The sequence below is a fragment of the Acinonyx jubatus genome, chromosome A1, assembly GCF_027475565.1.
Source record: "Acinonyx jubatus isolate Ajub_Pintada_27869175 chromosome A1, VMU_Ajub_asm_v1.0, whole genome shotgun sequence".
Taxonomy (NCBI): Eukaryota; Metazoa; Chordata; class Mammalia; order Carnivora; family Felidae; genus Acinonyx; species Acinonyx jubatus.
In genome coordinates, this window is record NC_069380.1 from 98,017,545 (window position 1) to 98,044,951 (window position 27,407).

General features: G+C 37.6%; 2 long non-coding RNA genes across 2 annotated transcripts in view; one reads left to right on the forward strand and one right to left on the reverse strand.

The window, feature by feature from the left end:
* Positions 1-24,162, reverse strand: part of LOC128314974 (uncharacterized) — an 87,272-nt gene extending 63,110 nt beyond the window's left edge. Inside the window, exons 1-2 of the long non-coding RNA XR_008297353.1 lie at positions 23,974-24,162; positions 2,258-2,363 (exon numbers count right to left, since the gene is read on the reverse strand). This is a non-coding gene — a long non-coding RNA (uncharacterized LOC128314974). The remainder of the gene's footprint in view (positions 1-2,257; positions 2,364-23,973) is intronic.
* LOC128314975 (uncharacterized) overlaps positions 1-27,407 on the forward strand; it is a 105,304-nt gene that overhangs the window by 62,296 nt on the left and 15,601 nt on the right. The window lies entirely within an intron of this gene.

Sequence of the window (27,407 nt, forward strand, 5' to 3'; positions counted from 1 at the left end):
GACAGACCAAAGTTTAAAATCCAGGTAACTTTTTTTCTTAAATATGTTTAATGTTTATTTATTTTTGAGAGACAGAGAGAGAGAGAGACAGAGAGACAAAGCACGAGCAGGGGAGGAGAGTGAGGGAGACACCGAGTCAGAAGCAGGCTCCAGGCTCTGAGCTGTCAGTACAGAGCCTGATGTGGGCTCGAACTCACAAACTGTGAGACCATGACCTGAGCCCAAGTCTGATGCTTAACCAAATGAGCCACCCAGGCATCTCTCCCCAAAAGTGTTTATTTAGGGTCTCAGAAGCCATTCATGAGCACAGATTTGGCCAGCAACCCAAACTGTATTCCTCCAGGGACAAAAGTCGGGTTTTTTTGTTTACTTTATCAACTTTTTTTTTTCAATATTTAGCAATTGTATCAGAATATACATTAGAAATAAAATAATTTATTTATGTGCATATTATATGTTTTTTAATTTTTTGGAGTATAGTTGACCCACAATGTTACATTAGTTTCAGGTGTACAACATACAATTTTTCTGTATGTTAGGCTCTGTTGACCATGAGTGTCACTACCAATCTGTCACCATACAATGCTATCATAATACCACTGAATATATGCCCTATGCTGTGCCTTTTATTCCCATTACTTATTCCTTCCATAAGTGGAATCCTGTAGCTCCCACTACCCTTTACGCATGTGTCCATCCCCCCCACACCTCTCCCATCTGACAACCGTCAATTTGTTCTCTGTATTTATGGGTCTGATCCTGCTTTTTGTTTATTCATTTGTATTTTTTTAGATTCCATATGTGAGTGAGATTATATGATATTTGGTTTGCTCTGTTTACACTTAGCATTAGACCATTTGGGTCCATCCATGTTGTCACAAATGGCAAGATCTTAACCTTTTTGGGGGCTGCTTAATACTGCATTGTATATGTATGTGTGTGTGTGTAATGATGGATATTTGGATTTCTTCCATATCTTAGCTACTGGAATAATGTAAATATTGTAATATTGTAAACAGTGCTGCTTTAAATTGGTGTTTTTGTTTTCTTTGGGTAAATATCCAGTAGTGGAATTATTGGATCATATTAAAACCCAGGTATCTTAATTCCTATGGTATAGTCTTTCAACTCTGTCAAGTAAAGAGCACTATAAAAGATTGGCTGAACACTCATTTAGACTTTTTTTTTATGTTTATTTTTAAATTTTTTTTAATGTTTATTTTTGAGACAGAGACAGAGCATGAACAGGGGAGAATCTGAAGCAGGCTCCAGGCTCCAAGCTGTCAGCACAGAGCCCCATGTGGGGCTCGAACTCACGGACCCTGAGACCATGACCTGAGCCGAAGTCAGATGCTTAACCGACTGAGCCACCCAGGTGCCCCAATGGTTGTTTATTTTTGAGAGACAGAGCATGAGTGGTATAGGGGCAGAGAGAGAGAGAGAGAGAGAGAGAGAGAGAGAGAGACAGAATCTGAAGTAGGCTCCTGGCTCTGAACTGTCAGTACAGAGCCCCATGTGGGGTTTGAACTCACAAACTGGGAGATCATGACCTGAGCTGACCTGGGACACTTAAGTGACTGAGCCACCCAGGTGCCCCCTTAATACTTAGAAAAGGTATTCGAGACCACATATTGGAGTCAACTCCACAGATATTTTAGCTGTCTCATCCATTTTGGGCTCCTTTCATTCCTTTTTACTCTTTTTAACACTTTGCTGGATTTGTCCGAATAAGTGAGTCCATAATGCTTATTCTGGCATCCTAGCTTATTGTACCATTACTTGCATCTTAATGCTTTCTTTACATTTTACAATTTCTTTCCCAAGCATATAACTTCTTCTGTCACTATCTCTAATTACAACTGATTTTGTTTTGATTTGTTTTGTTTTTATTTCTGTCTTCAGGTATGTTCTTTATCCTGCCTAGAATTCACCCTAACCAAGATTTCCTTGGTGCATATTGTCTGGCATTTGGTTCTAGATTGATTATACTATATTGATATTATAATGTTTCAATCCTTGTACTCTTTTATAACTTCCACAAAGTTGTGAGCTCCTCGAATGACACAACAACAGGAAGGCAGTAAAGAATGGGCCCTCAACCAATGTGGTGCAGTTGATTCACTGAAAATGAGATTGTAACTCTCTGTATGAAATGTAAAAACTATGGTAGGGTAGAAGTGTAGGATGTGAGAACATATGGTTTTCTGCGTGTAACAGAACCTCTTTTCTAAAGGAACCCTCAGGTTCTCATAAATACCTGTTTCCAGATCTCAGGGATCAGGTGGCAGTAGTTTCCAGTCAATTTCAAAGATTTCAGGTTTCCGGTCAGCACATGTCTTCTACAAATCGCCAGCACTTTTTCTCTATAAAGAGATGCATCATATAATTTTGGGGATTTGGTAGCAGATGTAGCTGCAGTTTAATACTCAGCAAGTGTTAAAAACTGACCTTGAGCCTTGGAGAGGATATTATTAAGAGATGGAGCATGCCCCTTTTCTCTGTACCAACTCTGGAGCTAGTGCCTTAATGTTTCCCTAGGTTGTCGTGGACTTAATATCTGCTGTGAAAGATGGTGCATTGGAAGTGCAGCCTGGCATCTTCTGATCCATCTCAAGAGGCCTTGCAGACTGCCATCAAGTAGTCGTCCAAGCCCTAGTCTTGAACTTAAATGTACACCAGCCCCCAAAGTCTGAGATGAAATGTAACCAAGCAGTTCATGAAGAATGCTCTCAATTGTTCTTTTGACATGTGAGCTCTTCCCCCATATTTTTTGCTTTGTTTCTTATTCTCAGATATTATTGGCAGGAAGACATGATAGATTTGTCCTAGTAAAGTTTATTTAAAATATAGAAAATAAATTTTGAATTTTATAATTTTTGGATACCTCTGGTACGATTTTCTAAGTCGAGAACAACTAACATGAAATTTGCTCAGCATTTTGGTTATAATTTCCTAGACATGATATATCATCCTTGGAGGAGATGCTTGAAAAGATATGAAAATAGTCTGGAATGGAAAATTAACCTGGAAGCACATTTTTTCTCTCATGCCTATGTCACATAAACTGGAGTGTTACTATTTCATTTACATTTTTTGTATTCATTGAGGTCCCTAAAGTTTCACATGGAAGAGAAAGTATTTGCCAAAGGAGTAGATGAAAATAAAGTTATTTCCCAATCCCTTTTGCAGGAAAACATCCATACTGGAAAACTAGCCTTTGCTAATATTTTTATTGTTTTGATGACAAGCAAGAAAATAATAAATTTTTTTAATGTTTATTTATTTTTGACAGAGAGAGACAGGGCATGAGCGGGGGAGGAGCAGAGAGAAAGGGAGACACAGAATCCAAGACAGGCTCCAGGATCTGAGCTGTCAGCACAGAGTCCAATGCAGGGCTCGAACTCACAAACCATGAGATCATGATCTGAGCTGAAGCCAGACGCTCAACCAACCGAGCCACCCAGGCACCCCAAGAAAGTAACCTCTTAGAAATAAGTTCACATATGGGTCTGGGAAGCCTGGGTGGCTCAGTCGGTTAAGCGTCCGATTTGGCTCAGGTCATGATCTCGCAGTTTTTGAGTTCAAGGCCGGCATCAGGCTCTGTGCTTTTAGCTTGGAGCCTGGAGTCTGCTACAGATTCTGTGTCTGTCTCTGCTTCTTCCCTGCTTGTTCTCTGTCTTTCTGTTTCTCTCAAAAATAAACATTAAAAAACAAAATTTAAAAAAAAGTTCCATTGTGGGTCTAAATGTTAAATTTATTTTAATTAACTGCTAAATCCTGCATATTAAGATTTACTTTATATCAAGAGCCTCTTATTACCTATTCACATTAAAAGTGAATTTGTTTGTTCAAGTATGACATCATTCAGAAAACAACACAAATCATACATATATGGCTCAAATGGATTTCATAAAGGGATCCCACATGACCATTACCCAGATGGAAAAAGAGAACATTCACAGCACGCTAGAAAATCTCTGGTACCTTTTCCACTTAACGCCTCTCCATCCTCCTCAGATTAACCATTACCCTGCTTTTAAATACTGTATATTAGTTTTGACTGTTTTTGAACTAAATGTGATCATGCATTATATACTCTTTAATGTCTTTTTTTTTTTTACATAGAATTTTACAAAATTCAGCTGTGTGATTCTTCTGACAGTGGTTTCTTCATTTCATTGGCTTTATAGTAATTCATTGGATAAATTGTGTCGCACAGTCTATTTCTTTCAATGTTGATGGATATTTGGATTGTTTCCAGTTTTCAGCTCTTACAAACAATGCTGTTATATAGCTTCTTGTGCATGTCGTTTGATGTGAGGACGCATGCATTTCTGTGGGCTCTATGACTCTGAGTGTAATTACCAGTTCATATAATATTTTGTTTTCAGCATTAGCAGGGACTGCCAAGTAACTGGAAATCTTTAGACTTTAATGAATAAAATTCTCTTATATTTGGGTTTAAGCCTGCCATCTTACAGTTCCTCCATGTATGCCTTAATGCCCTGTGTTCTTTTTCTCTTTCTTAACTTTGTCAGTACAGGGTTTGAGTTGTTGGTGTTCATCATTGCCCTTTATTAGCTTTTTAAGTAAATATTCTTCTACTCCTCTGTTGTGATTACCCAGGAGTTTATAATATGAATTCTTGGTTTAATAAATCTGACATAACTTTGTACTTTTACCACTTGTGCAATATACCATTCTTTGTCCTTTTAACACGCTGTCTTTTGCAGTTGTTGACATGGATTATTGTAATTCTACATTTTAAACTCCCCAAACCAGTATCCCCATTATCATCATTCATTCATTAATTCATTCATTCAGAGAGACATAGAGCTCACATGCATGTGGGGGAGGTGCAGAGCAAGAGAGACAGAGAATCTTAAGCAGGCTCCTCACCAGCATGATGCCCAGCACAGGGCTCTATCTCACAACTATGAGATCGTGACCTGAGCCAAAATCAAGTCAGATGCTTAACCATTTGAGTCACCCAGGTGCCCCCATCATTTTAGATAAGGATATGCTTTTTTTTTTCTTTTTTTTAAATTTTTTTATTTTTTAAAATTTACATCCACATTAGTTAGTATATAGTGCAACAATGATTTCAGGAGTAGATTCCTTAGTGCCCCTTACCCATTTAGCCCGTCCCCCCTCCCACCTCCCCTCCTGTAACCCTCGGTTTGTTCTCCATATTTATGAGACTCTTCTGTTTTGTCCCCCTCCCTGTTTTTATATTATTTTTGTTTCCCTTCCCTTATGTTCATCTGTTTTGTTTCTTAAAGTCCTCATATGAGTGAAGTAATAGGATTTTTGTCTTTCTCTGACTGATTAATTTCACTTAGCATAATACCCTCCAGTTCCATCCATGTAGTTGCAAATGGCAAGATTTCATTCTTTTCGATTGCCGAGTAATACTCCATTGTATTTATATACCACATCTTCTTTATCCATTCATCCATCGATGGACATTTGGGCTCTTTCCATACTTTGGCTATCGTTGATAGTGCTGCTATAAACATGGGGGTGCATGTGTCCCTTTGAAACAGCACACCTGTATCCCGTGGATAAATGCCTAGCAGTGCAATTGCTGGGTCGTAGGGTAGTTCTGTTTTTAGCTTTTTGAGGAACCACCTTATTGTTTTCCAGAGTGGCTGCACCAGCTTGCATTCCCAAGGATATGCTTTCTAATTCATGTTTATTACTTCCTGCAGTTTTTTAAATTTTATCTGAAATTCTTTTCTTGCTGCCTATAAATTTTCCTTTAATTATTTTTTTAGTATTGCTCTGTTAGTCACATATTCTATTTTTTTTTTACCTACAAACATCTTTGTTTCACTAATTTTGAGGAATACTACAGAATTCTAGGTTGACATTTATTTTCTCTTAACATTTTAAAAGCGTGCTTTAACTGTCTTCTGGTTTCCATTGTTTCTGTTGAAAAAGAACTATCAGTCTTATTGTTGCTTCTTTGTCAGTAGAAGTTTTTTCTGGCTGTTTTTAAGATTCTCTCTTGATATTTGATTTTTAAAGGTTTTACTGTGTTGTGCCTGGGTGTGGTTTTCTTTACATTTATCCTCCTTTGTTTCTAGGGAGATTCATGTATGTGCCTTCCATTTTTTAATCATTAAAAAAATGTTAATCATTATCTCCAAATATTTCTTCCTCTCTCCCCAGATCTCCAATTAAACATTTTTATTATCAGGATGCCTGGGTGGCTTAGTCAATTGAGTGTCTGATTCTTGATTTTGGCACAGGTCATGATCTCATAGTTGATGAGTTTGAGCCCTGTGTCGGGCTCTGTGCTGGGGTGTGGAGACTGCTTGGGATTCTCTCTTTCTCACCCTCCCTCTCTGTCTGCCCTCCTCAGCATTCTCCCTCTCTCTCTCTCTCTCTCTCTCTCAATTAAGTAATTAATTAAAAACATTTTATCCCACATTTCTAGCTACATTATATACTTTCCCTCATTTATAGCTGTCCATGTATAAATCTGAATAATTTTTAAAATGCTTATTTATTTTGAGAGAGAGAAAGAGAGCAAGCGAGTGCCCAGAAGAGGGACAGACAGAGAGGGAAAGAGAATTCCAAGCAGGAATTCAGTACAAGCCCAAGATGGAGCTCAAACTCACAAACTGTGAGATTGTGACCTGAGATACTTAACTGACTGAGCCACTGAATTCAGTGTGCCCCTGAATATTTTTTATTTACTTATATTGCCTGTCATTTCATCTTTTCTACTTTGTCTTAGCTCCTATTGAACAAGTGTTAATTTTAGGTATAATATATTTTAGGTTTTTTTTTTTTTTATTTCCATGTAATGTTTTAAAATAGACTCAGTTCTCTGGTTAAATTTCAACTTTTCATCTTTTAAGAATATATTGGTCACAGTTATTTTGACATCTGTGTAAGATACTAACACCCGGGTCACCTTCGAATCTTTTTCTGTTTTTTTCCCCCATTGGTTTTCAGCCATTTGTTTTTTTAATGTGATATAACTGGTAATCTTCAACTGGATACCAGACATTTTTTATGATACTTTAAGAGACCATTATAAACACAAGAAAATGTTATCTCTTACCAGAAAGGAATTGTAATTGCTTTCTGACTTGTAGCTAAAGTAGGGGCAAATTACTTTGATTCAGTTCGGTATTACATTTATGCAAAGGTAGGTTTGAGTGTTTTGTTAGGTTAGATCCATATTCAGGTCTCTTCTTATTCCTAAAGTGCAGCTTCCAAAGTCCTATGTAGAAGTCTGGGATGTATGCCAAAGTCCCTCTCTGTTGGCAGGCTCTAATTTCTAATTTTTGTTAACCCTGCTCTGTGAAACTTCCCAAAGTTCTGTCCTTAGTCAGTATTCTGCTTACCTTCTGAGCCTTTTGGCCACAAAGCTGCTTATAAATCAGTAAATGCCTCAGCAACACAATATATTGTATTTAATGCACTTTCTTTCTCTCTGGAATTATTGCCCTGGAGATCCTGGTTGATTAGTAGCCCTGAGGTTTTAACTTTGGGTTATCCAACCCTCCAAGGCTGATGAAAGTTTACCTCACATTCTTATCCTTCTAGCTTATTTTTCCTGCTTGGTTTTCTGGCCTCTCTGCCTTATGTAGTTTAGGATTTTGCAACATGCCTTCAGGGAAGAGTGTAGTTCACTTCTATGCCAGGCTCACTTCAGTGAGCTTTTATTCTTTCCCTGAATTCTGACCTCTGAAATCCTAGTTTCCTTGGTAGCTGTTTTCTAGTTGTTTTTCTTGGGAAGTATATTTGCTAAAGGCATTCAACTATTATCAGAAACAGTTAAATTCAACTAACTACTTGAAAATATTAACTGAGTAATTACTATAATAATATCAATCTGCCTGAAAATACATATCAAATAGATAACATTTATATCTGTAATGGTTCTTCTTTCAAAAGTAGTCTATTTAAAAGTAACGTTGTTATGCAACATTCAGTCAGGTTACCAGTTTTCAAAAAGGACTTCTAGAACAGAGAGAAATTTCTCTCCTCTGATGAATTACACAGAAATTGTTATTTTGTTGTGGAATAACCTAATCTTAATGTGCATTGTTAAGATGTAAATAATATAGGGCACCTGGGTGGCTCGGTCGGTTAAGGGGCTGACTTCGGCTCAGGTCATGATCTAGCAGTCCGTGAGTTCAAGCCCCGCATCAGGCTCTGTGCTGACAGCTCGGAGCCTAGAGCCTGTTTCAGATTCTGTGTCTCCTTCTCTCTGACCCTCCCCCATTCATGCTCTGTCTCAAAAATAAATAAACGTTAAAAAAATTTTTTTTAAATGTAAATAATATAGTCTTTTTAGTTATTTCATTATTTTTTTAACGTTTGTTTATTTTAGAGACGGGGAGAGAGAGAGAGAGAGAGAGAGAGAGAGCGTGCCTGAATGGGGAAGGGTCAGAGAGAGAGGGAGACAGAATCCACAGCAGGCTCTAGGCTTCTAGTTGTCAGCACAGAACCCGACACGGGGCTCGAACCCACAAACCACGAGATCATGACCTGAGTCTAAGTCAGACACTTAACCAGCTGAGCCACCCAGGCGCCCCAGACTTTTTTCTTTTAAATTCAATCACACACAAAAAATTTTATGGTAAAAGTATGTTTCATTTTGTAAGAAATTCCCAAAATATTTTTCTAAATTGTCCATATACTGTACCTTGTATCCTTAGAACTTATTTATCTTGTAGCTGGAAGTTTGTACCATTTGATCAACATCTTCACATTTCCTCTGTTTCCCAAGCTCTAGTAACCATGAGTTTACCCTCCCTGAGTTTGATATTAAAAAAAAATAATAATGTTTATTTTTGAGAGAGAGAGAGAGAAAGAGAGCGAGCACGTGACAGGGACAGGCAGAGAGAGAGAGGGAGACACAGAATCCAAAGCAGGCTCCAGGCTCCGAGCTGTCAGCACAGAGCCCGATGCGGGGCTCAAACTCAACCACGAGATCATGACCTGAGCCGAAGTCAGATTCTCAACCGACTGAGCCACCCAGGTGCCCCCAAGTTTGATATTTTTTAGATTCCACACATAAGTGAGATCATCCAGTATTTATTTTTATCTGACTCATTTTATCTGACTTATAATGTTCTAACAGTCCATCCATGTTGTTATAAATGGGAAGATTTCCTTCTTTTTTAATGACTGAATATTAGAATACACACACACACATGCGCGCGCACACACACACACACTTTCTTTATCTGTTCATCCACTGATGGACATTTAGGTTGTTTACATGCCCTGGCAATTGTTAATAATGCTGCAATAAGCATGGGATTACGTGGGAGTGCACTCTATCTTTAAGATAGTGCTTTTCCTTCCTTTGGATATATACCCCACGATGGGGTTGCTGGATATTATGGTAATTCTGCTTTTAATTTTTTGAGAAACTTCCATGTTGTTTTCCATAGTAACTGTACCAGTTTACATTCCCATCAACAATATATAGGGGTTTCTTTTTTCCACATTCTTGCCAACATTTCTTATCTGTTGCACTTTTGTGAAGAGCCATTCTTGGGGCTCTTGGGTGGCTCAGTGGGTTAAGTGTCCAACTTAGGCACAGGTCGTGATTTCTTGGCTTGTGAGCTCAGGCCCCATTTAGGGCTCTGTGCTGACAGCTCAGAGCCTGGAGCCTGCTTCAGGTTCTGTGTTTCCCTCTGTCTCTGACCTTCCCCTGCTCACACGCTCTCTCTCTCTCTCTCTCTCTCTCTCTCTCTCTCAGAAACAAACATTTAAAAAAATAGCATTCTTGTTGTTGTATTTGCATTTGCATGATTAGTGATGTTGCGCGTCTTTGCGTGTATTTGTTGACCATTGGATATCTTCTTTGAAAAATATCTTTTCAAGTTATCTGCTCATTTTTATTGAGATTATTTGTTTTATTTTTTTTACTATTGATTTTTATAAGTTCTTTGTGTATTTTAGATATGAAGCTTCTATCATATATATGATTTGCACATGTTTTCTCCCGTTCCTTAAGTTGTTTGTCATGTGGTCCTCCTTATTTATTTTTGTTTTTGTTTCTTGTGTTTTTGATGTCATATCCAAAAACTCATTGTTAATACTAATTCAAGGAGCTTTCCCCCTATGTTTTCTTCTAAGAGTTTCACAGTTTCAAGTTTGTTTAAGATTTTAATTCATTTTGAGGGTTTTCTGTTGTTTCTGTTGTGGTAAAAGATAGGGTTCCAGTTTTAGTCTTTTGCATGTGATTGTCCATTTTCCCCAAAATCGCTGTTGTCAAATATAAGTTGACTCTATAAATGAAGGCTTATTTCTGGGTTCTTGATTCTGTTGGCCTTTGTGTCCGTTTTTATGCTAGTATCATACTTGTTTTATCACCATAGATTTATAATGTATTTTGAAATCAGGAAGTGTGTGGTGCTTCTAGCTTTGTATTCCCTTCTCAAGATTGCTTTGGCTACTTGGAAGGCTTTTGTGGTTGTATGAATTTAAGGATATGTATCTATGTCTGCAAAAGTGGCATTAGAATTTTGATAGGGTTTTCATTGAATTAGTACATGGATTTAGGGAGTATAGATTAGAAACAATATCAACTTGTCTGATCCATCAACACAGATTGTTTTTCTGCTTATTTGTGTCTTCTTCAATTTATTTTTCATTAACGTCTTCTAGTTTTTGGAGTGCAGTTCTTTTTCTTGGCTAAATTTATGGTATTTTATGTTTCTGATGTGACTTTAAATGGGATTGTTTTCTGTATTTTTTTGGTGGGAGGGATCGTTCAATGTTAGTGTATAGAAATACAAGTGATCTTTCTTTGTTTTCTTGTGTGTCCTAAAACTCCTGAATTCATTTATTCTAACAGGATTTAGGTGGATTCCTAGGATTTTGTAGGATTTTAATCATTTAGGATATAATTATATCAGGAGTTTCTGTGAAAAGAGAAGCTTCCATTTGTCTGGGTCTGTTCCACCTCTACAACTTCAGTACAGGTGATTCTGACAGTTGGGACCACTTTGCTTCCAGAGCACACTTGCACTTGGCCTGTTGCATCAGGAGATCAAAACCCATTTTTGTCACTTTGGGTGTATATAGCACCTATTTGCCAAGAGTCTCTGAGTTAGATAACATGATTTTGCTTAGAGTGGGGAAAAAGCACATCGGTGAGTAAAAAGGAGAGACCGTTTAATCTCTGGGAACTTTAACAATGTAGCCTATTGGCTTGGCCCTTGGGAATTTAGAGGTCTTGTTTATTTCATTAAATTTCACCATTGTTTGAATTCTAAGTGAAGCCTATACTTGGCAGAGTATGAGTTACTACTCATGCGCTGCTCTGTTTTGAATATAGAATGACTAGAAACCAAGTGGTGAAAATGTTCTTTGTAGCCCCTTAAAACTTCCAGCTTCCGTAGTGTGTTCTCCTACATATGCTTTTCCTGAGTGTTTTCCTTTTTGTAAAGTATCAGGCTCTGATTTATGGATACCCACAGGTTAAAAACATTCTTCAACTAGAGTCGAGCAATTTTAAAAATTGCTGACTGATTGTGTCAAATTTGTTTTCCACATTACCAGTGTATACATTTTAAGGAGGCAGTGCTCATCCGTTCTAATAACAAGAGCAAGTGTAAATACTGTAATGCATCAGTTGAGGGCTGTGGATTACTAGGATTGAGTTAGCTGCATGTGGTTCCATGTAATGCTTCTCATATTTTCATAGTGGTAGGATTATGTTTGGGACAGTTTCTTTCACATGAGATGGGGGAGGAGAAACTTCATTTATGTTAATACAATTTTTTTTTTTTTGGTCATTAATAAAATCATCTTTTCACCATCTTTTATAAAAAACAAATGTTGACCAATTCCTGCCTTGCTCTGAGATTCTACACAGATTTATTTAATATATCTTGTCATTCGAATCTAGTTCTTCATGTAGGGACCAAAGGCACTAGTAAAACAGAACCTGAGGTGAGGAAAATGAATAGGAGAGTGAATAGAAGATTGCCTGATTTTTTGTAAAGTAAATTTAAAAAGATATTTAGAAAGCAGCCGGGATATTCCAGTCCCTGCACTAGAAATTATATATAAAAGAGTGCCTATGACCTCTAGGTGTTCACAGTCTAGCAAGGGCAGATAAGAAAACACATACCTGAGATTATAAAAATATGCCAATAGTGCTGTAGAAGCAGAGAGAGCCAAGGGTGTTGCTTCATGGGAGATATAAGGAAACCTTCTCAGAGAAGATGATATCTGGGTTGATAATTAATGTGTTGTAGGAGTTCCGCTAGCTGTCAATGGTGGTGGAAAGGTCTGGTGATTCTCAAAAGAGGAAATACAGTTTTCTTTTCGGGGGGTCTCTTTTACCTAGATCAAGGCTTTAACCTGGACAGAACTTGGGGATAAGGCAGAACATTTGGTGGGAGAATGAAGGCATAGTAGAAGACCAAAGGTGGGATGAGAATCATAGAGTCATTAAGACAATGTGTTTCTTGCGGCACCTGGGTGGGTCAGTTGGTTAAGCGTTGGACTTTGGCTAAGGTCATGATCTCAGGGCTCATGAATTGGAGCCCCACGTCAGGTTCTGTGCTGACAGCTCAGAGCTTGGAGCCTGCTTAGAGTTCTGTGTCTCCCTTTCTCTCTGCCCCTCCCCTGCTTATGCTCTGTCTCTGTCTCTCAAAAATAAATAGCATTAAAAAGAAAAAAAAAAGAGTCTGTTTCAGAAAACAAACAGTATAGTGTCTAAAGAGAGTCTAAGGGTGCTGCTGCTAAGCAGGAGTTTTTTTTTGTTTGTTTGTTTGTTTTTTATGTCTATGGGCTATAGAAGTATGTGTGGAAGCAAAGTATTTCTGAGATTTGAACTTATTTTTGGGCGGGGGGAATACAAGTGGATTTGGATAATTTCATGCAGAGCACAGGTGAAATTAAAAATTTGGCAAGCCTTGGAGTGCCTGGGTGTCTTAAGCATCTGACTCTTGATTTCGGCTCAGGTCATGATCTCCCTTGTTGTGGGTTCAGGCCCTGCATTGGGCTTAGAGCAAGAAGCCTGCTTGGGATTCTCTTTCTCTCTGTCCCTCTCTCTGCACCCCTCCCCTGCTTGCATGCATGTGTATGTACATGCTATCCTGCTCTCTCAAAATAAATATTAAAAAAAAAGAAAATTGGGCAAGACTAAAATCATAAGAATCATATATGTCATGCTAAATACCTAGGATTGTATCTCCTGTTTAATGGAAAGCTATTGGGCATATCTCCTTTTTTGGAGAAACCACTCTGTTTTACTGTGGAAGGTGATTTGAAGAAGGGTAAGATCAGAAGCAGGTGGCCTGGTAGGAGGGAGCTACCTTAAAGAAATGATGAGACACATCCTGGTAAAAGGGCTGCAAAAGAGTTAGGTAGATTCAGGAAATATGTCAAAAATAAAGAAATGAAAACGCATAGAGACTGTAGTTGATCCTTGAACAACGTGGGTGTTAGGGGCACTGACGCCCTGCAGAGTCAAAAATCCTCATGTAACTTGACTCCCCCAAAACTTTATTGCAGGAAGCCTTACTGATAACGCAGTATTTTGACACATATTAACACATGTTTTGAATGCGATGTGTATTATATACTATATCTTACAATAAAGCTAGGGAAAATAAAATGTTATTTAAAAATTCACAAGGAAGAGAAAATACATTTACAGTAACTGTACTGTAAAAAAAAAAAAATCCACGTATAAGCGAACCTGTGCAGTTCAAACCTGTGTAGTTCAAGAGTCGTGTAATAGGTTAGAAATCTGGGTGTGTATAAACACATTTGTTCCTAAGGAAATGATCTCCTTTTGTTGTATAATTAGTGTGAGAGACATCAGGCTCACTAAGAATTTAACAATACTGTATTGTATATTTGGAAGTTGCAAAGAGTAGATCTTAAAAGTTCCTATCACGAGAAAAAAATTGTAACTGTATGGTGATGGATGTTAACTGGATGTATTGTGATTATTTCACAGTATGTATGATTATCAAATCATTCTTTTGTATACTTGAAACTAATATGTTTCATATCAATTATATATTAATTTAAAGACAGAATTTGGATTTCAAATGGTAAGAATTTATTCTAAGGCATGAGGACTGATTATAGAAATTCTCTAATAAATCCTTAAATCAGAGGACACAACTCCTATTAAGTTTTAGTTTTTAGTGGAGACAGCTTAATGTTTGTTGTCCACTAACCAGCCCTTGCCTTTATTTTGACAGATCTGGTTGAATAAAGGTTTTGATATTTGGAAGGACAGTGTCACAGAAAGTTGGGATGGGTACTGCTTTTGTAGGGTGACCAGCTACATAAAACTCGATGCCTAGAAAACAAATAATCCAGTTAAAAAATGGGAAGAAGACATAAATAGACATTTTTCCAAAGAAGACATACAATGACTAACAGAAACATGAAAAATACTCAACATCACTCATCATCAGGGAAATACAAATCAAAACTACAGTGAGATACCACCTTACACCAGTCAGAATGGCTAAAATGAACAACACAGGAAACAACAGGTGTTGGTGAGGATGAAGAAAAGGGGAACTCTCTTATACTCTTGGTGGGAATGCAAAATGGTAAAACAGAATGGAAGTAAACCAATGATTTCCAATGGTAAAACAAAATGGAAAACAGAATGGAAATTCCTGAAAGTTGAAAATGGAACTATCCTACAGTCCAGCAATTGTACTACTTAGGTATTTATCCAAATACTGATTTGAAAGGATATATGCACCCTAGTGTTTATAGCAGCATTATCAACATGAGTCAAATTATGGAAAGAGCCCAGATGCCCCTTGACTGATGAATGAATAAGGAAGATGTGGTGTATGTGTGGGTGGGTGGGGGTGGGGGGGATGGTGGAATGTTACTCAGCCATTAAAAAGAATGAAATCTTGCCATTTGCAATGACATGGATGAAGCTAGAGTGTATTATGCTAAGCGAAGTAAGACAGACACAGAAAGACAAATATACCATATGATTTCACCCATATGTGGAATTTAAGAAACAAATGATCCTGGGAAAGGAGGAAGAGAGGCAAACCAAAAATAGACTCTTAACTATAGCGAACAAACTGAGGGTTGCCGGAGGGAAGGTGGGTGGGGAGATAGGTTAACTGGGTGATGGGTATTAAGGAGGGCACTTGTGATGAGCCCTGGGTGTTGCATGTAAGTGATGAATCAGTAAATTCTGTACTTGAAACTAATGTTACTCTCTGTGTTAACAAACGGGAATTTAAATAAAAATGAAAAGAAAATGATAAAACGTTGAAAACAAAGCAACACAAAATAAAGCAATCTGCTTTCTGTCTGTAATTAGTACTTCTGTCATGCACTATTCACTTTTCCTGTTATGATTGTGTAAAATAGGCCCCACTTTTTTTGTTGAGCGTCATGACAACAAATGAGATGTCACCCAGATGCTCTGCATCAAAGAAGAGTGGTGGAGCAGTGAATGAACTTTGGGGAATCAGGTGTCATGCCTGGAGGGGAAGAGACTGTTTTCCAGCCCATCTCTCTGTGAGTGTGTGCAGTACAGCCACAGAGTTCCAGTAGGCCTGAGGGAATTGCAAATAATCCCAGAAGTGAAGCTGCTTCAGAAGAGTGGGAGCAAATTTGGCAATGTCATTTAAATGATAACTTATTTCTAAGCGGATGGCAGGGGCACCTCGGTGGCCCAGTCAGTGTCCAACTTAGACTCAGGTCATGATCTCATGGTTCCTGAGTTCGAGCCCTGCTCCAGGCTCTATGCTGACAGGTCAGAGCCTGGAGCCTGCTTAGGATTCTGTGTCTCCCTCTCTCTTTGTCCCTCCCCCCACTTGCGTGTTCTCTCTCTCTCTCTCTCTCTCTCTCTTAAAAGTCAATAAACATTAAAAACATTTTAGTGATGGCAAGTTTGTTCAAGCTTATGGAGAACCATAGTGCAAGCTGGGTTCAAAATGAAGTGATAGCTCTCTACATCAACACGTAGCTTGTACAAGTGAATGGAGCTCTTTCTGTTCAGCTTGTGCATAAGCCTGTTTGTTCTAGGTGCGGGGATGAAGCAGTTGTGTTAGCACAGCATTTCTTTTTTTTTTTTTTTAACGTTTATTCATTTTTGAGACAGAGAGAGACAGAGCATGAACGGGGGAGGGTCAGAGAGAGGGAGACACAGAATCCGAAACAGGCTCCAGGCTCTGAGCTGTCAGCACAGAGCCCGACGCGGGGCTTGAACTCACGGACCGCGAGATCATGACCTGAGCCGAAGTCGGCCACTTAACCGACTGAGCCACCCAGGCGCCCCTAGCACAGCATTTCAAAAAATAATTGGATTCAAAACCAGAGAGATAGGGATTTAAATCCAAAGTGATTATTTGCTGAAAGTAGGATGCTGAGGAACTTACCTTATGGGGATTATGGTGTAAGGTTCGTGGGACTGCCATAATGGTCATAGGAAATATATACAAAGCTTCCAGGTCACCTGGGTGGCTCATTCAGTTCAGACTTTCAGTTTTGACTCAGGTCCTGATCTCATGGTCTGTTGGATCCCGGAGTCCAGCTCTGTGCTGACAGACCAGAGCCTGCTTGGGATTCACGCACGCGCTCTCTCTCTCTCTCAAATTAAAGAAATAAACTTAAAAAAAGTATACAAAACTTCTGATATATTGTCTGGCACAAACTACATAATACATGTTAGCTTCTCTTTTTCTGAGTCTTGGAATATATAAACCTATGCTGTTGGTGGTTTCTCATTTTCATCACGAGTCTTCATCATTACAGTTACACATTCTCACTCTAGGCTAGTCATAAAGTATAGATAAGTAAAACTAGGGAGGAAGTTATCCATAATTACTATCCTAGGTAATAACCACACTTAAATCCATTCTTTTTTTTAAACGAGTGTGTGCGTGTGCATGTGTGTGTATATGCACACACGTAGGCATTACCTGGAAAGGCATATCATATATTAACTATGGAATGATAGATCTCTAAAATATAGGGATATTTTCTCGTTTGCCCACAACGCAAAATGCAATCATCGTGTCTGGTAAAATTACCGTGTAAAATTTGAATTAGTATTTAAAAGGACCATACAGAGTATTTTGTTATGTCTCTTAATTATACCTAAACTTAGAACAGTCATCTCTACTCTCAGCTTTTTTTAATTGCACTGATTCATTAAAGAAAATGAGTCGTTTGTTGAGGTAGGCAGAACAGTAGTCCCCAAAGATGTCCATATCCTAATCCCCAGAACCTGTGCATATGTTACTTTATAGCGAAAAGGAGATTTTGCAGCTGTGGTTAAGGACCTCAAGTGGAGAAGTTTCCTTGGTTATCCAGGTGTGTACGATGTAACCACGAGTGTACTTCAAACTGTGAGACCAGGAAGAGAGGAGATTCAGAGGAAAATGTGATTCAGAAGGGTGGTCAGAGAAACATAGTATTTCTGGCATTGAAGATGGAGCAAAAGGGCCACAAAACAAGGAATTTGGGGATTTCTGTCAGCGGAAAAAGAGAAGGAAGTGGATTCTCCAGTAGAGCCTCCGGAGTGAATGTACCACCGCCAGTATTTTGACCATAGCTCATAGACATCGGACCTCTAACTTAGAGAACCCTAAGGCAGGAAATTTGTATTACTTTAAACCACTAAGTTTTTTGTAAATTGTTACACCAGCCACAAAAAATTAATATAGATGTCTTGCAGAGCATTTCCATTCTCCTTGTATCTGTTTCATTCTCTGTTACATCAATTAACTTTTCCTGTTTGTTTTTATCATAATGTAATTTGGCTCTACAGTCTTGATTACATTTAGATTAGACGTTCCTTTTTCTGGCAAAATACTTGATAGGTGGTATTTTAATCTTCACATTGCATGGAGTCCTGAGACATGCGTGCGATGTCTGCTTATCGTATACTTAGAAAGTCTACGACTAATCATTGGGTTCAGCTCGTGGCATCCTGAACCCTCTTTTGTAACTATCCTAACATTTCATCTAATGGTTTAATATATCTATAAATACTGTCTGAGCCGTTGATTTCACTGCATTTATAACATAATGGTTTTTTTAAACTTGATCAGTGCACATTAGTTGGAATTTACCTGTCGAAAATAATTTTTTTCTTTCTTAAAAACTAAGTTGGTTGGGTTACACTGAAATTATTTGTACAAGAAAGTCAGGATAAATGTCTAATTATTTCCTTTCAAATAATTTTCAGGACAAGTAGTTGATGCTAAGTTTCCTCTGACTTCATAAAATTAGTTGATTTTGGATTTACTTTTCTTTTTCCTGGATTAAAATATCAGAAGGAACTAAAAAGTTTTTGATACTAGTGTGCTTGACCCTGTACTTACATAGTATTTACATATAGGTATGTATATATATTTACATATATTTATGATTATATGTATGATTAATTGTGTATTCAAATTGTTTCATTTTGTCCCGTTCAAGCTGGCTTTATGCTATTTTGTTAAAACCTAAATTCAAGGATGGCTTCCGTTTGCCATTGAGATATCACAGTTTCACCTTGTGTATTTCCTACATCCAGCTCTCTTAATCACTTATTTCTCTAATCAAGTATATTGGCATATATATTGCAGGTGATCCCATTGAATACAGTTTTATTAACCATTACTCAACCAGTTCCCTACAGTTGGACTCTTAGGTTAATTTCATGTTGTGTAACTGTGCTATCTGAAACACAAGTAAATACATTTAACTTCATATAACTTGTCATTATATTTTAGCCATTTCTCAGAGATGTAGAATCTAGGAATCAAATGGCTATAATCGTAGAACATCACACATTTTTGAGATAAATTTTATGCAGTAGGTATTATGTCAGGTATTGTAGAAATAAAAATGTAAAGCAGGACACCTGTTTTTAAAAATCAAACATTGTTATTTGAATGATAAAAATACTACATAACTATGGAGGTTAAGCAGTAAATATGTTCATAAAGACATTTTGTTCATTTCAAGGCATCTTGACTGCCCTTTAAAAAAAACACTAGGATTCTCCACATTTCCACATATTGAAATTCAGGAATTTGTGGTTAGCAGAATATCATTATAGAAGTTCTGGCAGTTAGTAAAATGAATTGGGGAAAACCTTGTTGAAGAAAAATTTTTCAGACAAGTTCAACAGGCAAGGAAGGCTTTGCTGAAAACTAATGAAATAGAAGAAAGAGAGTTTAAAGGGCTGGCGCCAGGTGGGGATATCACAGGCTACTTTTGTTTGCTAATGAGCCTTGACCATGTGGAAAGGGTATCTTCAGGCTGGTACCTTCATTATAGCAATTCTACTTTGCAGTAGGATACCCACTGAAGTTAGTCTCTTACCCTTCCAGAAAGACTTATAGATGGGGGTATTATCTTACTGGATGATTACATTTCAAAAAGATGGGTTCCAGATATTTGAGGAAGACTTTTCCTGGGTCTTAAAGCTGGCAAGAGACTTTTAAAGGAGATGCACATATATGTAAAAGTGGGCAAAACAGAGTTTGCAGTCAATTTTCTAGAGTAAACACTCTAAGAAAAGGGAGGTCAAGGGGCCTGAAGTCAGGAAGAAAGGGGTCTAAAATTTAGTCAAAGTAAGAAGAGCAGTAGGCTATCTTGGTATTTCATAGTAAAAAAAAATTGTGCAGTTATTTACTGATGAATTGAATTATTATAAAGTGGATCTAATTGCCGTCATTTTTTCTGTTATAATCTTTGTTGATAAGTCTTTCCTCATAATCTGATGTGGTTAATGTCGCAGGAAACAAAGAAAAGACAATGTAAACTAATTGCCAATTAAAAAATTTTAGAAAGTTAATAAAAGGGGTATTAAGTATAAATTACAAACAAAGCCACTGATAAAATTATAGCAGAGATGGGACAGTTGACATTTAAAAAAGATAATCTGCAAGAGTATTCACATAATTGAGTTTCAGCAGAGAATGATTTGAAAGTCAGTAGATAAAAGAATTGTTGGAAATTTTGTAAAAGTGAATAACAAAAAGATGAGGATAAAGTCATATGCAAAATGATGACTGCTACCCTATCATAGCTGTCCTCAGCAAAATACATATTGGATGTAAACACTGAAACCATAATTATAAAAAATGATCAGGGTAGAGTAAGCATATATTCATAATTTTTGTTTGTGAAGGTAACATCCTCATCACTTTTCTGTTCACTATGTAACCATTTTCCCTCTATTTAATATGGATTAATTCGTATCTATATCAGTCATTCACAGATAATAGAACACTTTCACTTTCCAAATAGAGCAATTTTTTAAATACTAAAATTTTGATAACAGATATTTGATAATGGGTGAAAGAGAAGGCTAGACTACTTTATTTAGAAATTAAAACAGAGCTATGTTTTCCATTTAGTAATTAAAAACTGCACAAAACAGTACTATACATTGCTGTAAGTACATTCATGGAAGGATATTCCAAACTTCAGGGTGGCAATTTGGTGGGAGAGGACTGAGGTGGAGGAAGTAAAAGGTAAATATATTTAACAAGTGAAAAATACCTAACATCTTATTTTTTTAAGAACAAATTACATATGGCAAAAAGTTAACCCCTGTTAAATCTGAGTGGTGCTTAAATGAATAGTTACTGGGTTGCAAGTATAATACTATTAGGTTGCATGCCTTTTTTTTTTTTTATTTTTAAAGAAGAAAAAACCCAAATTTATCTTGCCTTTTTTTCCTTACTAGAAGATAATCTTTTAGGAAGAAAAATGCTTTACTCATTTATGTTATGCTCCCCCTATTGAAACCAGAGATTTGCAAATAAAAGCTTCTGTAATTTCTTTTTACATTGCATTGGAAGGTCCTTAAACTGTGAATTTAGCAATTACAATAATGTAAGTGACTTGGGCATTAAGGACACCTTTTAATATTTCTCTAATGTATGAACCTAGCCATTGGTAAATTAAACTGTGCTGACTAAATGTAGAACAGTAATGGTGATTTTATTGTGCAGGCGATTGAATTTTGCCTCCTTTAATAAAAAAAAATGCTAGTGCTTTTGTCTCTCTCTCTCTCCCCTTCTTCCTCTCCTTCCTTCCCTCCCTCCCTCCCTCCCTCCCTCCCTCCTTCCCTCCCTCCCTCCCTCCCTCCTTCCTTCTGGCTCTCCCTCTCTCTAAGACTTCACTGGTACAAACTGAACAAAATTACTCTGGCATTAAGTAAATGGCAGTAGTATATTTATCAAAACAAGAAAAGGAAGAGTTTAATCTTTAAAAAATGGTAGGGAAAGTACTTTTAATTCAAATGGCTTTGAATGGATTCTCTCCATCCACATGTTCTCTAAGGCACACATTTTACTCTGAAGTGAAATGAAGCTTTCACAAAGGTCTCAGCACCCACACTCAGTCCTGGAGGTTTAGGGACAGCTTTTACCATGACACAATAGTTGAAACTTCAATTCTCTTCAGTATTTTCCAGTGGGTTAACATAGTAATCTGGACTTATTTTAGTATAGATGTTTTATTCTCATATCTGTCTCTTTGTATAGTTAAAATCCACATAGTAAACTGTACCTCTGTCTGAAATGTTATTACAATGTTTTGACTTAAAGACATTTAAATAATTTAAGACAAGATTTTGATTTAAAGAAATTTTGATTTATTGCTTTTGTCTTAAGGAAATTCATTCTTGAGAAACTTGTTTATGAAAAATTGAGTAAGTCCATAATAACAAAAGGCAGCTGGAATCTTTGGATTCAAAATTATAAAAGTTTTAAATAAGTGGAGGTAATTTTAAACTGTTTTTTGAATAAATAGTTTCGAGTAAGTTAATGATCCTGTAGTAAAGTCCAGAACATTTTTTCAAGTAGTATGAAACACGGTCATAAATATACATATAGCTATATACATACGTGTGTGTGTGTGTGTGTGTGTGTGTGTGTGTGTGTGTGTGTGGATGACTGTTTTCAGGTTGTCCTCTGATAGAATATGGAGACTAGAATGGAGAATGCAGGTTATTAGACGTGGTATTTCACTGTCCTCAGCTTAGATAAGTCTTCATGATTTCTCCTACATTAAGCCATGTGATAAAACAGGGAACTTTCATGTGTTTTTTAAACATATGTTGTAATGAAACTTTCTTAGCCCCAAAGATGTTTGTTGAAAGATTTGTTGAATGTCTTACTAACTATGACCTTACTTATTTTATAATGAAAGCTAACTTAAAAGCAGGGGTGAATATATTCAAATTATATTTGAAGGTGAGTTATTAAACAAAATGTGTTTTTACTGTCTTAACAGCTGATCATAGTTTGAACTGTTTATGATACATAAAATGAGTCCAGGTGTTTAACTGTACAACCGGGGATTCTTTAAGTTTACCTGCATGTAGGACACAGTGTTTATTAAAGGCTAAATAATATGTGCAGTTTTGAAGCTTAGGCTTCCATTATTAAAACTAAACAGTATTCTCAACAATCATTTAGGATGTTGACGAATAAGATTATGTCAGGGAGACATATTTTAGCATGGTAATTATTTACAGTTAATGGTGCGTGGGGATAATTAGAAACAGACCAAATTGTAGTCAGTTTTATTATTGGTCTTAATTTCTGTTCAGACAGTGCATCCTCTTTTTGCCTGCCCTGACCACCTTGTCCTTGTACACAATTGCTTTAGGCACTAAGCAGTGCTGTAAGTCAATAGATCTCAGGTCTAGCTCCATATCTACAAGGAGATTGGTCAATGATGTTGTGTCCCATCAGTTAAACATCTAAGTTTCAATTCTACCATCTATAAGGGAAAGACTGTCCAATTACATAGTTCCTGAAATTCAATCTGTGAATTAAAGCTACTTAGGATTTAGTGATAAGAATTGTCTGAGTGTATGTAGCCCATAAGCAGAGCTTATGGAGCAGATGTGAGAAACATAACACATGTAAGTTATTTTTTCTTCTTTTTAAATGTTTATCTCTTTTAGGAGAGACAGAATGAGTGAGTGCGTGTGTGAGCGGGGTAGGGGAAGAAACAGAGGGAGAGAGAGAATCAGCACAGAGCTCCATGCGGGGCTCAGTCCCACAAGTTGTGAGACCATGACCTGAGCAAAATCCAGAGTCGGGCGCTTAACTGACTGAGCCACCCAGGCACTCCAAACACATCTGAGTTCTAACTGCTGCACTGTCTCTCAACCTTAAGTGTGTCCCTACCTGGGATTTTTTTCTTGTATAAGCCTTGTTTAATTCTGTACCTTATTTGTAAATTCCTGAAAATATTAATCATGCTGCTTATTGTATACAGATACATTGATTTGCTCAGTTGTGTTGGAGATAATAAAGAATGGGAATATTGTGGTAACTAGAGTAGATGAAGGAAGTGAGGTTCAAAGACCTTATAGATCACGTGTGCTTCATAATTGGGTAATCTACACTTGTTATATATAGTTAGATGTCACTGGAATTTACATCTTGTGCCTTTGGGTTCATTTGATGCAGAACTGTGTTAAAAATCTTTTTTTTTTTTTCCACATGATTTTTAAGGATTGTTTGTGTCTTAGTCACACAACCCTAGCAGTTTTGAGCTGCTGTAACAAAAATACCAGAGATCATTTAATACCAGTGTCAAACAACGGATGTTTATGTCTCACAGTTCTGGAGGCTTGAAGTCTGTGATGAAGGTGCCCAATGGAAGGGTATTAGGGTTTCAACATGAGAATTTCTTGGGGACACAAGCATGTATTTCAGAGCAAGTTGTAATTCACTTCATATTCTTTTCCTAAGCTTGCGTAAGTATGACCTCTCTCTAAGGCTTCAGCCCAAACTTAACTCCCAAACCACCTTCATGATTCAATAATTCGCATTATCACTAGAGATGAGGCTAGCCAGTCCCCTTTCTCCAAATCTTCCCCCACATCCTATTCTCTAGTCATATTTACTGAAGTCCTGGCTGTGTGGATTCTCTTGGTCTTAGCCATCTCACGTTACCCTAACAAAATACCACAGACTCTGTTGTTTAAACAACAGAAAATTATTTTCTTACAGTTCTGGATGCTGGAAGTCTGAGGTCAAGGTGTGGACACATTTGGTTTCTCCTGAGTCCTCTCTTGGCTTGCAGGTGACTGCTTTCTTGCTGTGTCCTCACATAGTCTTTTCTTTTTGCACATGCCCCTGGTGTCTTGTCATCTTATAAAGACACCAGTTCTCGGGTGCCTGGGTGGCTCAGTCCATTGAGTGTCTGACTTTGACTCAGGTCATGATGTCATGGTTGGTGAGTTAAGAGTCTAGCAATGGGCTCAACACTGACAGCACAGGGTCTGCTTGGGATTCTCTCTTTCTCTTCTCTCTCTGCCCCTTACCCATCTGTGCTTTCTCTTTCTAAAAATAAATAAGTAAACTCGGAAAAAAAAATAACAACAGTCCTGACAGATTAGGGCCCCACCCTCTGACTTCACTTAATTCAAATGACCTCCTTAAAGGGCTTTTTCTTCAAATAAAGTCACCTTTAGGGTTAGAACTTCACCCTTTGAGTTTTGGAGGATTGGATTTCCTTCATGAGCTTCTTTAAGCTGCCCCATGGAACTTGTTTTTTCTTTAACCTACAATGTTAGTTGTATTCAGCATTACTTTTTAAGTCTGTTTATTTATTTTGAGAGAAAGAGCGAGCCAGTGGGGAACCCCAAGCAAGCTCCTCAGTGTCAGCACAGAGCCCAACTTGGGGCTCGAACTCAGGAGCCTTGAGATGAACTGAGCCGAAGTCAAGAGTCAGACACTTAACTGACTGAGCCAACCAGGTGCCTCCAGAAATATTCTTTACCTCAACAACTCACTACTCCCATCTACCAAAAGTGTAGAAGCTACTAATCCTGTATATTCTGTCTCTCCCTTTATCTCTCTCACTGATATTTGGCTTTTTCTTTTCTTTATAATTGACTGGACTGTGAGCTCCTAAAAAGCTCAGAGTGTGTAATATTCAAATATAAAACTCTAGGGCAGTGAATGTATGTAGATGTATTATACAGTCCATAAAAGTTTTTCTAATTAATTAATGGTTTTATTTCCTTTAAAGTTTTTTTTTGTTTGTTTTGTTTTTTTGTTTTGTTTTGTTTTGTTTTGTTTCTGAAGGGTTGGAAATTGCCCTGGATGTCTTCATTTTGGGGATTAGCAATTTAGACTGTGCCTTCTTAAGATGGCTTTTGCTTTGAAGAATATCTATGAAAGGGTTAAAGCACAATATGCACTTGAGAATACTTGTGGAATTGAAGTGAGAGGTCTTTAAAACAGCAGTTTAGAAAAATTACTATGTTAAAGGGGACTGCAGTAAATGAAGTAAGTTAGGCTGAGTCTGAGTCAAGGGGATATAATGTGTTTCTGATGTGGCGTGACCACACAATGTCTGTGATGGCAGGTGCATTGTAACTTCGAGGCCTGGCTGAATGGCTGACACTTGGGTGTGAGTGAGGGGACTGTCAGGAGTGGAAAACAAAGAAGAACTGGAGGAGGGAAGAAGATGGAATGATTCCATTGGTGTTTTATTTTGTCAAGCCATTTCTTGATATTCCTGGAACATTTTTCTAAATGATTTGCTTACCTCAGCCTTTTTTTGTTTCTGAACCTAGCTTTTGCCTCCAAAGATTGTAAATCAGGTCTGCTGGTTCATGCCATAGCTTCAGATTTAACAACGTAAAAAACAAAACAAAAAACAAAACAAAACACACCTAATTCCTGAGGCTTCTAAGAGGAAGAAGAAATTGAAGTTAGACATAAGTTTCTAAGATTTCATATCCCAGAGATTTTTAAAAAAATTCTTAGTTGAGATAATGTCATTCCTTCACGTGACAGCCCAATGCCTGTCTCATTGTGTTCACATTGAAAGCCAGGGTCCTAATGATGGTTTGCAAAGCCCACCTTGTGCTGAGTACCCTTACTACTCTGACCTCATGTCAAGTTGCCCTTTCCCCTTGCTGTGCAACCCATAAGCCTGCTTTCTTTCTCATCAAAGCACTTGTTACTTTTTTTTTATTTTTTTTAACGTTTATTTATTTTTGAGACCGAGAGAGACAGAGTGTGAACGGGGGAGGGTCAGAGAGAGAGGGAGACACAGAATCTGAAACAGGCTCCAGGCTCTGAGCTATCAGCCCAGAGCCCGACGCAGGGCTCAGGCTCACAAGCTGCGAGATTGTGACCTGAGCCAAAGTCGGACGTTTAACCGACTAAGCCACCCAGGCACCCCAAATCACTTGTTACTTTTAAGGTACATTATCAAACGTGTTAACTCATGTCGTGTGTTGTCTCCCCTTTTCCGTTAAAGCGCAAATTCTATCATGAGAAAGATTGGTCTGTTTTGTTCAGTGTTGTATCCTTGGTCCTTAAAAGAGTGGCACTTAGCAGATCCGGCATTCAGTAACTTGCTTTTGAGTGAATAAATATGATGCAAATCAAAGATGGAATTTGTTTTGGAAGCAAAATGAGATTGTGAATTTATCACAAAATATTGGTACAGGGAAATAAGATCAGTAACAATTTTTTGAAGCGTTGGCTTTGTACGTTTGCATAATCATGTTGAAGAAAGTTGATTTTGTTGGTTTTGTTTTTCTTAGGCTACTCTTCATTTTAATAGGATATCCTTGGTGTAAACAATCCATGATCATATTTATTCAGTGAATTTGCATTGGTAATGGCCTCTTTGTCTTCTACAATAATACCTTCATCTTTTATTAAAACTTGCAGGCTGCAAATAGGAGAGTAAGAATAAAGGAAAACAGGGAAAGCGGAGGAAGATCGGACACTTTTTGTCACTCTCTATATTTTTAGTCACATCAGTACTTCTCTCTACCTTTTAAAGGGCACCTTCCTAGTTTCCTGCTGGGGAAGGTGGGCTGAGTTCTTCGTACTGTGTGTGAGACATGAGGGGAAGAAAGAGAAGAAGGTTGATGGTTTGTACCTCTTCCTTTTCCTCTTCACATTACAGTTTGCTGTTTTTCTCAAGGAAAATAAAGCATTCATTTTACTTAGAAAAATTTGAAGCTAGGCTTTTCACACATTACAGTAATCTTTTTCTACATGCACCATGCATTTTCATAGAAACTAACTTTTGAAAGCACAGAGGGAAGGAAAAGACCTGATGCTCTCCCTGCAGGATTGCTTCTTGTTACTGTAACAGGAGTCTGAAGGACCAGAAACACAGCAAGGGGCAGGGCATGCTTGGCGCAAACAACAGCTCAAAGACAAAACAAACAAACAAAAAAATAGGAAACATCAATTATGTATTAGAGAAAGGTGTTCAGTTAATGATCACAGCAGATGCAGCTTTGTTTACACACACATACAAAAATTAGTCTCCCCACACTTGGTGTTCAACCTTGAAAACCCAGTCTCATTAGTCTGAAAGAATCTGTTCTAATTATTCTTCAAATTAGAAATTCCTGAGGGAATGTGACCCATTCCAGCTAGCTGATAAACACCACTTAAAAGGGA